The sequence below is a fragment of the Anopheles ziemanni genome (assembly GCF_943734765.1).
Source record: "Anopheles ziemanni chromosome X unlocalized genomic scaffold, idAnoZiCoDA_A2_x.2 X_unloc_90, whole genome shotgun sequence".
NCBI classification, from domain to species: Eukaryota; Metazoa; Arthropoda; class Insecta; order Diptera; family Culicidae; genus Anopheles; species Anopheles ziemanni.
In genome coordinates this window covers 59528-65000 of record NW_026689862.1, presented here as the reverse complement: position 1 = coordinate 65000, position 5473 = coordinate 59528, and positions in this window count along the sequence as shown.

Below are 5473 nucleotides of genomic sequence, written 5' to 3'. Positions count from 1 at the left end.
GGTTGAGGACTTGGTGAACAAACACTTGATATACACTCTTCGGATGTACTTCGGGTATCGCCTGTTGTCCGAGACCACTTGCATGGTTAGCAAGCGTTGTGGTCTAATGGCCCTACCGGGCAAACACTTTGGGTTCGCGAGGACTTAGAGTGCTGGTAGTGGTTGGCGGACCCAACACTCTGGGTACCTCCGGGTACTTGGGGTTGGTTGAGGACTTGGTGAGCAAACACTTGATATACACTCTTCGGATGTACTTCGGGTATCGCCTGTTGTCCGAGACCACTTGCATGGTTAGCAAGCGTTGTGGTCTAATGGCCCTACCGGGCAAACACTTTGGGTTCGCGAGGACTTAGAGTGCTGGTAGTGGTTGGTGGACCCAACACTCTGGGTACCTCCGGGTACTTGGGGTTGGTTGAGAACTTGGTGAAGATACCCCTGTCACCTTGTTCGAGGCCACTTGCATGGTCGCAAGCGTTGTGATACAATGGCCCTACCGGGCAAACACTTTGGGTTCGCAAGGACTTGGAGTGCTGGTAGTGGTTGGCGGGTCCAACACTCTGGGTACCTCCGGGTACTTGGGGTTGGTTGAGGACTTGGTGAACAAACACTTGATATACACTCTTCGGATGTACTTCGGGTATCGCCTGTTGTCCGAGACCACTTGCATGGTCAACGGTTGAGGTGGTGATGGCGGGTCGGTGCTGTAGGGTGCCGGCCTGTTGGCTGCCTTGGCCGGGTTGGTTGGTTAACACTTGATTGAGCTTGCACCCGAGGGTAATGGCACTTGAAGGTGGGTACCGGCCGGCTGACCTGGTGTGATGGTTGGTTGGTGAACACTTGGCGGTACTTGCACTTGGCTGTGCTTGGACTTGAAGGTGGGATCCGGCTGGCCTAGGCCATTGGTGGTTGGTTGGTGGGTTAGCCCTTAGCTGGGCTGGCTGGCTGGCTGGCCATCGGTGGTGTGGTGTGGTGTGGTGTGTGGAGTCGAGCATCGCGCGCCGTTGCCTTCTTCGGAGTGTTGTAGGTACGCAAGTGCTTGCAGTGCAAAGAGGTTGGTGATGGAGTGACATTGCCTTCACCATGGAGTTGCGGGTACTTAGGTACTTGCAAGGAGATGGTGGTATGGTGGTGTTGCGAGTGTGGTGTTCGATTAGAAAGATATAATTTCTAAGTCCGGATTAGTGCTGTCAGTGGGGCCCCCGCTAACAGGTCCTGCACGGCCACCGTGGGGCTTGACTTGGCGCTATTCCGGACTTGGGGCGATCACGATGTCCCCGTGCGGGACTTAGAAGATGGAAGAACACAAGTACCCTTATCCCATGACTTGTGAGCGATTGGCATACGTTACCACATGAAGAGAAAAATTGGCTAAGTCCCGGATCCATATTATATGAACAGAATAATCGGCTAAGTCCCGGATCCATATTATATGAAGAGAAATATCGGCTAAGTCCAGGATCCATATTATATGAAACGAAAAATCGGCTAAGTCCCGGATCCATATTATATGAAGAGAAAAATCGGCTAAGTCCAGGATCCATATATTATAACCTAATAATCGGCTAAGTCCAGGATCCATATATAATAACCTAATAATCGGCTAAGTCCAGGATCCATATTATATGAAGAGAAAAATCGGCTAAGTCCAGGATCCATATATTATAACCTAATAATCGGCTAAGTCCAGGATCCATATTATATGAAGAGAAAAATCGGCTAAGTCCAGGATCCATATATAATAACCTAATAATCGGCTAAGTCCAGGATCCATATAACATGAAGAGAAAAATCGGCTAAGTCCCAGATTGGGTCTGTCAGAAATACACTTCCAAGTTACCACACAAGCAAGCAAGATGGCCTAGTGATGGATCCATATGATATGAAGAGAAAAATCGGCTAAGTCCAGGATCCATATAATATGAAGAGAAAAATCGGCTAAGTCCCAGATTGGGTCTGTCAGAAATACACTTCCAAGTTACCACACAAGCAAGCAAGATGGCCTAGTGATGGATCCATATGATATGAAGAGAAAAATCGGCTAAGTCCCAGATTGGGTCTGTCAGAAATACACTTCCAAGTTACCACACAAGCAAGCAAGATGGCCTAGTGATGGATCCATATGATATGAAGAGAAAAATCGGCTAAGTCCAGGATCCATATAATATGAAGAAAAAAATCGGCTAAGTCCCAGATTGGGTCTGTCAGAAATACACTTCCAAGTTACCACACAAGCAAGCAAGATGGCCTAGTGATGGATCCATATGATATGAAGAGAAAAATCGGCTAAGTCCAGGATCCATATAATATGAAGAGAAAAATCGGCTAAGTCCCAGATTGGGTCTGTCAGAAATACACTTCCAAGTTACCACACAAGCAAGCAAGATGGCCTAGTGATGGATCCATATGATATGAAGAGAAAAATCGGCTAAGTCCCAGATTGGGTCTGTCAGAAATACACTTCCAAGTTACCACACAAGCAAGCAAGATGGCCTAGTGATGGATCCATATGATATGAAGAGAAAAATCGGCTAAGTCCAGGATCCATATAATATGAAGAAAAAAATCGGCTAAGTCCCAGATTGGGTCTGTCAGAAATACACTTCCAAGTTACCACACAAGCAAGCAAGATGGCCTAGTGATGGATCCATATGATATGAAGAGAAAAATCGGCTAAGTCCAGGATCCATATAATATGAAGAGAAAAATCGGCTAAGTCCCAGATTGGGTCTGTCAGAAATACACTTCCAAGTTACCACACAAGCAAGCAAGATGGCCTAGTGATGGATCCATATGATATGAAGAGAAAAATCGGCTAAGTCCAGGATCCATATAATATGAAGAGAAAAATCGGCTAAGTCACAGATTGGGTCTGTCAGAAATACACTTCCAAGTTACCACACAAGCAAGCAAGATGGCCTAGTGATGGATCCATATGATATGAAGAGAAAAATCGGCTAAGTCCAGGATCCATATAATATGAAGAGAAAAATCGGCTAAGTCCCAGATTGGGTCTGTCAGAAATACACTTCCAAGTTACCACACAAGCAAGCAAGATGGCCTAGTGATGGATCCATATGATATGAAGAGAAAAATCGGCTAAGTCCCAGATTGGGTCTGTCAGACATACACTATCAAGTTACCACACAAGCAAGCAAGATGGCCTAGTGATGGATCCATATGATATGAAGAGAAAAATCGGCTAAGTCCCAGATTGGGTCTGTCAGAAATACACTTCCAAGTTACCACATGAGCAAGCAAGATGGCCTAGTGATGGATCCATATAATATGCAGAGAAAAATCGGCTAAGTCCCAGATTGGGTCTGTCAGAAATACACTTCCAAGTTACCACATGAGCAAGCAAGTTACCACATGAAGAGAAAGCCGGCAAAGTCTGGGAATGTTACCACATGAACTGGAAAATGGGCAAAAACCTACCTTCACAGGGAACGTGAATAAGTAAGGCTGTAGACATCGGATCGACAAGCCAAAGACTGATATGGAAAGGAAATGAGTAGTACTAGCTTTCCTGAGAGTTGCAGAGCTTAGACTGCATATGAACGAAAGTTATTAAGCGTCAAAGTCAGAGAAGTTACCCAAAGGAACACAAGTTCCAACTTAGAGCATGTATACCGCCTAGACGGTAAGAGGTACGGCCAGGCTGAGGAATAAGGAAATGTTGGCCAACATGTTCCCTAACTATCCCCCGAAGACCGCAAAGCAATCCAACATCAACCAAGAAAGTTATAGCCCGATCAAGGAAACACCTACTTTGCACCGATATTGCACCAAATACATGTACCAAGCACCTTCGGTTGCATACCTGCAGGGGTTTACCATAGTAGGCCATGGAAGACCGATATACCGAACATAATCACTTTCTATCTCCTCGGGTGTTTGAGATAGCGCTTTGCGGTACAAGAACGAAAGTTAGACTTTATCTTGGTGCATCTTTTTGCCCAAGATCACAAGACCCTATCTACCAAGGCAAGAAAGTTGTGTGGGGACAAAATGTCCAAAAGTGCCCAAAGTGGCACACTTGAACCATATATTCGAGAAAAACACAAGTGTGGGCCCGAGCTAGCAAGTTGAAATGTTCTGACCGTCAGTAGCCCTAGTTGAGGTGCACTTATCATTATATGAGGCCAACGTGCCAGCTAGTCTCTAAAGGGGCGATATGGGTGTTCCAAGGTTTGTACCCAATTGAGGAAAAAACAGGGTAAGGTACGGTGTACCGCGAATAACTCGGGCTATAGATGTCCGATCGATGAGTTTGGCATATGTATGGAAAGGTCTCGACGAGACCTAACTACCCTGAAAGTATGAAGGCAAAGACTTGAATGACCGGGAAGTTATTAAGTGCACAAGTGGTAAAGTTGCACCAAAGTCCATGTTACCCGAAGTGGCACATGAACACCCAATATTCGACCAAAACACAAGTTTAGAGACGAGCTAGCGAGCTACATTGTTCAGACCGTCAGTAGCCCGCATCAAGACACGCATTTCATTATATTGAGCCTAGCCGCTAGCTCGACTCGAAGTCGGTCATATGGTTGGTTGATGGTTTGGACCGACCACGTGGTGTACCAAGGTGATGTACCTTTCATGAATTAAAACTCTGGCTGTATGGCACTGAGCGACAAGCTAAGGTGTGATTTGGAATAGTCTTGAGTGGGACTATTTAGGAAAAATGCGAACAAAAAATCACAAAGTCCTTGGGCGAAGCTATTAGCGAAACATAGAGCAAATTGGTACCAAAAACTATGGAAATGGGACTTGAGTCAAAAATAACCGCAAGTTGGAGAAGAGATAGCAAGCTTGCGTAGAACAATTATATTTGGTGCATGGTATCACCAACAAAAAAGTATATGGGGCCAAGGTGCTGGCTGGCCTCCAAAGTGGAGATATGGGCGATCCAAAGTTTGTACCCAAGTACGAACAAGTATGGAAAAAACAGGGTAAGGTACCAAGTACCATTAATAACTTCGGCTGTAGATGGCCGAGCGAGGCAAACGGCTCACCGTTGGAAAGGTCTTGGGGAGACCTATCTACCCTGAAAGTTTCATGAGGCTGAGTTGAAAGACCACGGAGATATTAGGTGATGATGGTCCAATTCGGGGACCAAGTCGCAGGAAATGGCGCTTGACCAAAATCACCCTTGGAAGGTGAATACCGGCTTACCGGTAAGAGATAGCGACTTGGCGTAGAATATTCATAAGTTGGGCGTGTAGAGACGCAACTTTTATTATATGGGGCCAACCCGGTCAGGGTGCTCCAAGTCGGTCGTTTGGTTGGTTTATGGTTTGGGCCGACCACGTGGTGTGCCAAGTTGAGGTACCTTTCATGAATTATAACTTGGTCAGTTTGCCACCGAGCGACAAGCTGCGGTGTGTTTTGGAATGGTCTTGAGTGGGACTATCAAGGAAAAATACCAATCGAAAATCAGCTTGTCCATGGCCGAAGCTATTAGTGAAAC